Source organism: Condylostylus longicornis, unplaced genomic scaffold (genome assembly GCF_029603195.1).
Source record: "Condylostylus longicornis isolate FDR11 unplaced genomic scaffold, ASM2960319v2 ptg000037l, whole genome shotgun sequence".
Lineage (NCBI taxonomy): Eukaryota > Metazoa > Arthropoda > Insecta > Diptera > Dolichopodidae > Condylostylus > Condylostylus longicornis.
Window position 1 is genome coordinate 19,363 of NW_026578006.1, and position 10,547 is coordinate 29,909.

Sequence of the window (10,547 nt, forward strand, 5' to 3'; positions counted from 1 at the left end):
AAAACACTTAGAATCGCTCTATCTCTTCTAGTTTAGCCAGAAAACGCGTTTAAAGTTTTGCAAAAGATTTTTTTAAATATCTCCAAAAATATTTTTGCTACCGCCTATTATCATATATTGGCAGAATTTGTGGATCCCCAGTAATCACAAAAAACACTTAGAATCGCTCTATCTCTTCTAGTTTAGCCAGAAAACGCGTTTAAAGTTTTGCAAAAGATTTTTTTAAATATCTCCAAAAATATTTTTGCTACCGCCTATTATCATATATTGGCAGAATCTGTGGATCCCCAGTGATCACAAAAAACACTTAGAATCGCTCTATCTCTTCTAGTTTAGCCAGAAAACGCGTTTAAAGTTTTGCAAAAGATTTTTTTGAATATCTCCAAAAATATTTTTGCTACCGCCTATTATCATATATTGGCAGAATCTGTGGATCCCCAGTGATCACAAAAAACACTTAGAATCGCTCTATCTCTTCTAGTTTAGCCAGAAAACGCGTTTAAAGTTTTGCAAAAGATTTTTTTGAATATCTCCAAAAATATTTTTGCTACCGCCTATTATCATATATTGGCAGAATCTGTGGATCCCCAGTGATCACAAAAAACACTTAGAATCGCTCTATCTCTTCTAGTTTAGCCAGAAAACGCGTTTAAAATTTTGCAAAAGATTTTTTTAAATATCTCCAAAAATATTTTTGCTACCGCCTATTATCATATATTGGCAGAATCTGTGGATCCCCAGTGATCACAAAAAACACTTAGAATCGCTCTATCTCTTCTAGTTTAGCCAGAAAACGCGTTTAAAGTTTTGCAAAAGATTTTTTTGAATATCTCCAAAAATATTTTTGCTACCGCCTATTATCATATATTGGCAGAATCTGTGGATCCCCAGTGATCACAAAAAACACTTAGAATCGCTCTATCTCTTCTAGTTTAGCCAGAAAACGCGTTTAAAGTTTTGCAAAAGATTTTTTTGAATATCTCCAAAAATATTTTTGCTACCGCCTATTATCATATATTGGCAGAATCTGTGGATCCCCAGTGATCACAAAAAACACTTAGAATCGCTCTATCTCTTCTAGTTTAGCCAGAAAACGCGTTTAAAGTTTTGCAAAAGATTTTTTTAAATAACTCCAAAAATATTTTTGCTACCGCCTATTATCATATATTGGCAGAATCTGTGGATCCCCAGTGATCACAAAAAACACTTAAATTCGATCCATCTCTTCTAGTTTAGCCAGAAAAAGCGTTTAAAGTTTTGCAAAAGATTTTCTTAAATATCTCCAAAAATATTTTTGCTACCGCCTATTATCATATATTGGCAGAATCTGTGGATCCCCAGTGATCACAAAAAATACTTAGAATCGCTCTATCTCTTCTAGTTTAGCCAGAAAACGCGTTTAAAGTTTTGCAAAAGATTTTTTTAAATATCTCCAAAAATATTTTTGCTACCGCCTATTATCATATATTGGCAGAATCTGTGGATCCCCAGTGATCACAAAAAACACTTAGAATCGCTCTATCTCTTCTAGTTTAGCCAGAAAACGCGTTTAAAATTTTGCAAAAGATTTTTTTAAATATCTCCAAAAATATTTTTGCTACCGCCTATTATCATATATTGGCAGAATCTGTGGATCCCCAGTGATCACAAAAAACACTTAGAATCGCTCTATCTCTTCTAGTTTAGCCAGAAAACGCGTTTAAAGTTTTGCAAAAGATTTTTTTGAATATCTCCAAAAATATTTTTGCTACCGCCTATTATCATATATTGGCAGAATCTGTGGATCCCCAGTGATCACAAAAAACACTTAGAATCGCTCTATCTCTTCTAGTTTAGCCAGAAAACGCGTTTAAAGTTTTGCAAAAGATTTTTTTAAATATCTCCAAAAGTATTTTTGCTACCGCCTATTATCATATATTGGCAGAACCTGTGGATCCCCAGTGATCACAAAAAACACTTAGAATCGCTCTATCTCTTCTAGTTTAGCCAGAAAACGCGTTTAAAGTTTTGCAAAAGATTTTTTTAAATATCTCCAAAATATTTTTGCTACCGCCTATTATCATATATTGGCAGAATCTGTGGATCCCCATTGATCACAAAAAACACTTAGAATCGCTCTATCTCTTCTAGTTTAGCCAGAAAACGCGTTTAAAGTTTTGCAAAAGATTTTTTTGAATATCTCCAAAAATATTTTTGCTACCGCCTATTATCATATATTGGCAGAATCTGTGGATCCCCAGTGATCACAAAAAACACTTAGAATCGCTCTATCTCTTCTAGTTTAGCCAAAAAACGCGTTTAAAGTTTTGCAAAAGATTTTTTTGAATATCTCCAAAAATATTTTTGCTACCGCCTATTATCATATATTGGCAGAATCTGTGGATCCCCAGTGATCACAAAAAACACTTAGAATCGCTCTATCTCTTCTAGTTTAGCCAGAAAACGCGTTTAAAGTTTTGCAAAAGATTTTTTTGAATATCTCCAAAAATATTTTTGCTACCGCCTATTATCATATATTGGCAGAATCTGTGGATCCCCAGTGATCACAAAAAACACTTAGAATCGCTCTATATCTTCTAGTTTAGCCAGAAAACGCGTTTAAAGTTTTGCAAAAGATTTTTTTGAATATCTCCAAAAATATTTTTGCTACCGCCTATTATCATATATTGGCAGAATCTGTGGATCCCCAGTAATCACAAAAAACACTTAGAATCGCTCTATCTCTTCTAGTTTAGTCAGAAAACGCGTTTAAAATTTTGCAAAAGATTTTTTTGAATATCTCCAAAAATTTTTTTGCTACCGCCTATTATCATATATTGGCAGAATCTGTGGATCCCCAGTGATCACAAAAAACACTTAGAATCGCTCTATCTCTTCTAGTTTAGCCAGAAAACGCGTTTAAAGTTTTGCAAAAGATTTTTTTGAATATCTCCAAAAATATTTTTGCTACCGCCTATTATCATATATTGGCAGAATCTGTGGATCCCCAGTGATCACAAAAAACACTTAGAATCGCTCTATCTCTTCTAGTTTAGCCAGAAAACGCGTTTAAAATTTTGCAAAAGATTTTTTTAAATATCTCCAAAAATATTTTTGCTACCGCCTATTATCATATATTGGCAGAATCTGTGGATCCCCAGTGATCACAAAAAACACTTAGAATCGCTCTATCTCTTCTAGTTTAGCCAGAAAACGCGTTTAAAGTTTTGCAAAAGATTTTTTTGAATATCTCCAAAAATATTTTTGCTACCGCCTATTATCATATATTGGCAGAATCTGTGGATCCCCAGTGATCACAAAAAACACTTAGAATCGCTCTATCTCTTCTAGTTTAGCCAGAAAACGCGTTTAAAGTTTTGCAAAAGATTTTTTTAAATATCTCCAAAAATATTTTTGCTACCGCCTATTATCATATATTGGCAGAATCTGTGGATCCCCAGTGATCACAAAAAACACTTAGAATCGCTCTATCTCTTCTAGTTTAGCCAGAAAACGCGTTTAAAGTTTTGCAAAAGATTTTTTTAAATATCTCCAAAAATATTTTTGCTACCGCCTATTATCATATATTGGCAGAATCTGTGGATCCCCAGTGATCACAAAAAACACTTAGAATCGCTCTATCTCTTCTAGTTTAGCCAGAAAACGCGTTTAAAGTTTTGCAAAAGATTTTTTTAAATATCTCCAAAAATATTTTTGCTACCGCCTATTATCATATATTGGCAGAATCTGTGGATCCCCAGTGATCACAAAAAACACTTAGAATCGCTCTATCTCTTCTAGTTTAGCCAGAAAACGCGTTTAAAATTTTGCAAAAGATTTTTTTAAATATCTCCAAAAATATTTTTGCTACCGCCTATTATCATATATTGGCAGAATCTGTGGATCCCCAGTGATCACAAAAAACACTTAGAATCGCTCTATCTCTTCTAGTTTAGCCAGAAAACGCGTTTAAAGTTTTGCAAAAGATTTTTTTGAATATCTCCAAAAATATTTTTGCTACCGCCTATTATCATATATTGGCAGAATCTGTGGATCCCCAGTGATCACAAAAAACACTTAGAATCGCTCTATCTCTTCTAGTTTAGCCAGAAAACGCGTTTAAAGTTTTGCAAAAGATTTTTTTAAATATCTCCAAAAGTATTTTTGCTACCGCCTATTATCATATATTGGCAGAACCTGTGGATCCCCAGTGATCACAAAAAACACTTAGAATCGCTCTATCTCTTCTAGTTTAGCCAGAAAACGCGTTTAAAGTTTTGCAAAAGATTTTTTTAAATATCTCCAAAATATTTTTGCTACCGCCTATTATCATATATTGGCAGAATCTGTGGATCCCCATTGATCACAAAAAACACTTAGAATCGCTCTATCTCTTCTAGTTTAGCCAGAAAACGCGTTTAAAGTTTTGCAAAAGATTTTTTTGAATATCTCCAAAAATATTTTTGCTACCGCCTATTATCATATATTGGCAGAATCTGTGGATCCCCAGTGATCACAAAAAACACTTAGAATCGCTCTATCTCTTCTAGTTTAGCCAAAAAACGCGTTTAAAGTTTTGCAAAAGATTTTTTTGAATATCTCCAAAAATATTTTTGCTACCGCCTATTATCATATATTGGCAGAATCTGTGGATCCCCAGTGATCACAAAAAACACTTAGAATCGCTCTATCTCTTCTAGTTTAGCCAGAAAACGCGTTTAAAGTTTTGCAAAAGATTTTTTTGAATATCTCCAAAAATATTTTTGCTACCGCCTATTATCATATATTGGCAGAATCTGTGGATCCCCAGTGATCACAAAAAACACTTAGAATCGCTCTATATCTTCTAGTTTAGCCAGAAAACGCGTTTAAAGTTTTGCAAAAGATTTTTTTGAATATCTCCAAAAATATTTTTGCTACCGCCTATTATCATATATTGGCAGAATCTGTGGATCCCCAGTAATCACAAAAAACACTTAGAATCGCTCTATCTCTTCTAGTTTAGTCAGAAAACGCGTTTAAAATTTTGCAAAAGATTTTTTTGAATATCTCCAAAAATTTTTTTGCTACCGCCTATTATCATATATTGGCAGAATCTGTGGATCCCCAGTGATCACAAAAAACACTTAGAATCGCTCTATCTCTTCTAGTTTAGCCAGAAAACGCGTTTAAAGTTTTGCAAAAGATTTTTTTGAATATCTCCAAAAATATTTTTGCTACCGCCTATTATCATATATTGGCAGAATCTGTGGATCCCCAGTGATCACAAAAAACACTTAGAATCGCTCTATCTCTTCTAGTTTAGCCAGAAAACGCGTTTAAAATTTTGCAAAAGATTTTTTTAAATATCTCCAAAAATATTTTTGCTACCGCCTATTATCATATATTGGCAGAATCTGTGGATCCCCAGTGATCACAAAAAACACTTAGAATCGCTCTATCTCTTCTAGTTTAGCCAGAAAACGCGTTTAAAGTTTTGCAAAAGATTTTTTTGAATATCTCCAAAAATATTTTTGCTACCGCCTATTATCATATATTGGCAGAATCTGTGGATCCCCAGTGATCACAAAAAACACTTAGAATCGCTCTATCTCTTCTAGTTTAGCCAGAAAACGCGTTTAAAGTTTTGCAAAAGATTTTTTTAAATATCTCCAAAAATATTTTTGCTACCGCCTATTATCATATATTGGCAGAATCTGTGGATCCCCAGTGATCACAAAAAACACTTAGAATCGCTCTATCTCTTCTAGTTTAGCCAGAAAACGCGTTTAAAGTTTTGCAAAAGATTTTTTTAAATATCTCCAAAAATATTTTTGCTACCGCCTATTATCATATATTGGCAGAATCTGTGGATCCCCAGTGATCACAAAAAACACTTAGAATCGCTCTATCTCTTCTAGTTTAGCCAGAAAACGCGTTTAAAGTTTTGCAAAAGATTTTTTTAAATATCTCCAAAAATATTTTTGCTACCGCCTATTATCATATATTGGCAGAATCTGTGGATCCCCAGTGATCACAAAAAACACTTAGAATCGCTCTATCTCTTCTAGTTTAGCCAGAAAACGCGTTTAAAGTTTTGCAAAAGATTTATTTGAATATCTCCAAAAATATTTTTGCTACCGCCTATTATCATATATTGGCAGAATCTGTGGATCCCCAGTGATCACAAAAAACACTTAGAATCGCTCTATCTCTTCTAGTTTAGCCAGAAAATGCGTTTAAAGTTTTGCAAAAGATTTTTTTGAATATCTCCAAAAATATTTTTGCTACCGCCTATTATCATATATTGGCAGAATCTGTGGATCCCCAGTGATCACAAAAAACACTTAAAATCGCTCTATCTCTTCTAGTTTAGCCAGAAAACGCGTTTAAAGTTTTGCAAAAGATTTTTTTAAATAACTCCAAAAATATTTTTGCTACCGCCTATTATCATATATTGGCAGAATCTGTGGATCCCCAGTGATCACAAAAAACACTTAGAATCGCTCTATCTCTTCTAGTTTAGCCAGAAAACGCGTTTAAAGTTTTGCAAAAGATTTTTTTGAATATCTCCAAAAATATTTTTGCTACCGCCTATTATCATATATTGGCAGAATCTGTGGATCCCCAGTGATCACAAAAAACACTTAGAATCGCTCTATCTCTTCTAGTTTAGCCAGAAAATGCGTTTAAAGTTTTGCAAAAGATTTTTTGAATATCTCCAAAAATATTTTTGCTACCGCCTATTATCATATATTGGCAGAATCTGTGGATCCCCAGTGATCACAAAAAACACTTAGAATCGCTCTATCTCTTCTAGTTTAGCCAGAAAACGCGTTTAAAGTTTTGCAAAAGATTTTTTTGAATATCTCCTAAAAAATTTTTTGCTACCGCCTATTATCATATATTGGCAGAATCTGTGGATCCCCAGTGATCACAAAAAACACTTAGAATCGCTCTATCTCTTCTAGTTTAGCCAGAAAACGCGTTTAAAGTTTTGCAAAAGATTTTTTTAAATATCTCCAAAAATATTTTTGCTACCGCCTATTATCATATATTGGCAGAATCTGTGGATCCCCAGTGATCACAAAAAACACTTAGAATCGCTCTATCTCTTCTAGTTTAGCCAGAAAACGCGTTTAAAGTTTTGCAAAAGATTTTTTTTAATATCTCCAAAAATATTTTTGCTACCGCCTATTATCATATATTGGCAGAATCTGTGGATCCCCAGTGATCACAAAAAACACTTAGAATCGCTCTATCTCTTCTAGTTTAGCCAGAAAACGCGTTTAAAGTTTTGCAAAAGATTTTTTTAAATAACTCCAAAAATATTTTTGCTACCGCCTATTATCATATATTGGCAGAATCTGTGGATCCCCAGTGATCACAAAAAACACTTAAATTCGATCTATCTCTTCTAGTTTAGCCAGAAAAAGCGTTTAAAGTTTTGCAAAAGATTTTCTTAAATATCTCCAAAAATATTTTTGCTACCGCCTATTATCATATATTGGCAGAATCTGTGGATCCCCAGTGATCACAAAAAATACTTAGAATCGCTCTATCTCTTCTAGTTTAGCCAGAAAACGCGTTTAAAGTTTTGCAAAAGATTTTTTTAAATATCTCCAAAAATATTTTTGCTACCGCCTATTATCATATATTGGCAGAATCTGTGGATCCCCAGTGATCACAAAAAACACTTAGAATCGCTCTATCTCTTCTAGTTTAGCCAGAAAACGCGTTTAAAATTTTGCAAAAGATTTTTTTAAATATCTCCAAAAATATTTTTGCTACCGCCTATTATCATATATTGGCAGAATCTGTGGATCCCCAGTGATCACAAAAAACACTTAGAATCGCTCTATCTCTTCTAGTTTAGCCAGAAAACGCGTTTAAAGTTTTGCAAAAGATTTTTTTGAATATCTCCAAAAATATTTTTGCTACCGCCTATTATCATATATTGGCAGAATCTGTGGATCCCCAGTGATCACAAAAAACACTTAGAATCGCTCTATCTCTTCTAGTTTAGCCAGAAAACGCGTTTAAAGTTTTGCAAAAGATTTTTTTAAATATCTCCAAAAGTATTTTTGCTACCGCCTATTATCATATATTGGCAGAACCTGTGGATCCCCAGTGATCACAAAAAACACTTAGAATCGCTCTATCTCTTCTAGTTTAGCCAGAAAACGCGTTTAAAGTTTTGCAAAAGATTTTTTTAAATATCTCCAAAATATTTTTGCTACCGCCTATTATCATATATTGGCAGAATCTGTGGATCCCCATTGATCACAAAAAACACTTAGAATCGCTCTATCTCTTCTAGTTTAGCCAGAAAACGCGTTTAAAGTTTTGCAAAAGATTTTTTTAAATATCTCCAAAAATATTTTTGCTACCGCCTATTATCATATATTGGCAGAATCTGTGGATCCCCAGTGATCACAAAAAACACTTAGAATCGCTCTATCTCTTCTAGTTTAGCCAGAAAACGCGTTTAAAGTTTTGCAAAAGATTTTTTTAAATATCTCCAAAAGTATTTTTGCTACCGCCTATTATCATATATTGGCAGAACCTGTGGATCCCCAGTGATCACAAAAAACACTTAGAATCGCTCTATCTCTTCTAGTTTAGCCAGAAAACGCGTTTAAAGTTTTGCAAAAGATTTTTTTAAATATCTCCAAAAATATTTTTGCTACCGCCTATTATCATATATTGGCAGAATCTGTGGATCCCCAGTGATCACAAAAAACACTTAAATTCGATCTATCTCTTCTAGTTTAGCCAGAAAAAGCGTTTAAAGTTTTGCAAAAGATTTTTTTAAATATCTCCAAAAATATTTTTGCTACCGCCTATTATCATATATTGGCAGAATCTGTGGATCCCCAGTGATCACAAAAAATACTTAGAATCGCTCTATCTCTTCTAGTTTAGCCAGAAAACGCGTTTAAAGTTTTGCAAAAGATTTTTTTAAATATCTCCAAAAATATTTTTGCTACCGCCTATTATCATATATTGGCAGAATCTGTGGATCCCCAGTGATCACAAAAAACACTTAGAATCGCTCTATCTCTTCTAGTTTAGCCAGAAAACGCGTTTAAAGTTTTGCAAAAGATTTTTTTAAATATCTCCAAAAGTATTTTTGCTACCGCCTATTATCATAATATATTGGCAGAACCTGTGGATCCCCAGTGATCACAAAAAACACTTAGAATCGCTCTATCTCTTCTAGTTTAGCCCGAAAACGCGTTTAAAGTTTTGCAAAAGATTTTTTTAAATATCTCCAAAATATTTTTGCTACCGCCTATTATCATATATTGGCAGAATCTGTGGATCCCCATTGATCACAAAAAACACTTAGAATCGCTCTATCTCTTCTAGTTTAGCCAGAAAACGCGTTTAAAGTTTTGCAAAAGATTTTTTTAAATATCTCCAAAAATATTTTTGCTACCGCCTATTATCATATATTGGCCGAATCTGTGGATCCCCAGTGATCACAAAAAACACTTAGAATCGCTCTATCTCTTCTAGTTTAGCCAGAAAACGCGTTTAAAGTTTTGCAAAAGATTTTTTTAAATATCTCCAAAAGTATTTTTGCTACCGCCTATTATCATATATTGGCAGAACCTGTGGATCCCCAGTGATCACAAAAAACACTTAGAATCGCTCTATCTCTTCTAGTTTAGCCAGAAAACGCGTTTAAAGTTTTGCAAAAGATTTTTTTAAATATCTCCAAAAATATTTTTGCTACCGCCTATTATCATATATTGGCAGAATTTGTGGATCCCCAGTAATCACAAAAAACACTTAGAATCGCTCTATCTCTTCTAGTTTAGCCAGAAAACGCGTTTAAAGTTTTGCAAAAGATTTTTTTAAATATCTCCAAAAATATTTTTGCTACCGCCTATTATCATATATTGGCAGAATCTGTGGATCCCCAGTGATCACAAAAAACACTTAGAATCGCTCTATCTCTTCTAGTTTAGCCAGAAAACGCGTTTAAAGTTTTGCAAAAGATTTTTTTGAATATCTCCAAAAATATTTTTGCTACCGCCTATTATCATATATTGGCAGAATCTGTGGATCCCCAGTGATCACAAAAAACACTTAGAATCGCTCTATCTCTTCTAGTTTAGCCAGAAAACGCGTTTAAAGTTTTGCAAAAGATTTTTTTGAATATCTCCAAAAATATTTTTGCTACCGCCTATAATCATATATTGGCAGAATCTGTGGATCCCCAGTAATCACAAAAAACACTTAGAATCGCTCTATATCTTCTAGTTTAGTCAGAAAACGCGTTTAAAATTTTGCAAAAGATTTTTTTAAATATCTCCAAAAATATTTTTGCTACCGCCTATTATCATATATTGGCAGAATCTGTGGATCCCCAGTGATCACAAAAAACACTTAGAATCGCTCTATCTCTTCTAGTTTAGCCAAAAAACGCGTTTAAAGTTTTGCAAAAGATTTTTTTGAATATCTCCAAAAATATTTTTGCTACCGCCTATTATCATATATTGGCAGAATCTGTGGATCCCCAGTGATCACAAAAAACACTTAGAATCGCTCTATCTCTTCTAGTTTAGCCAGAAAACGCG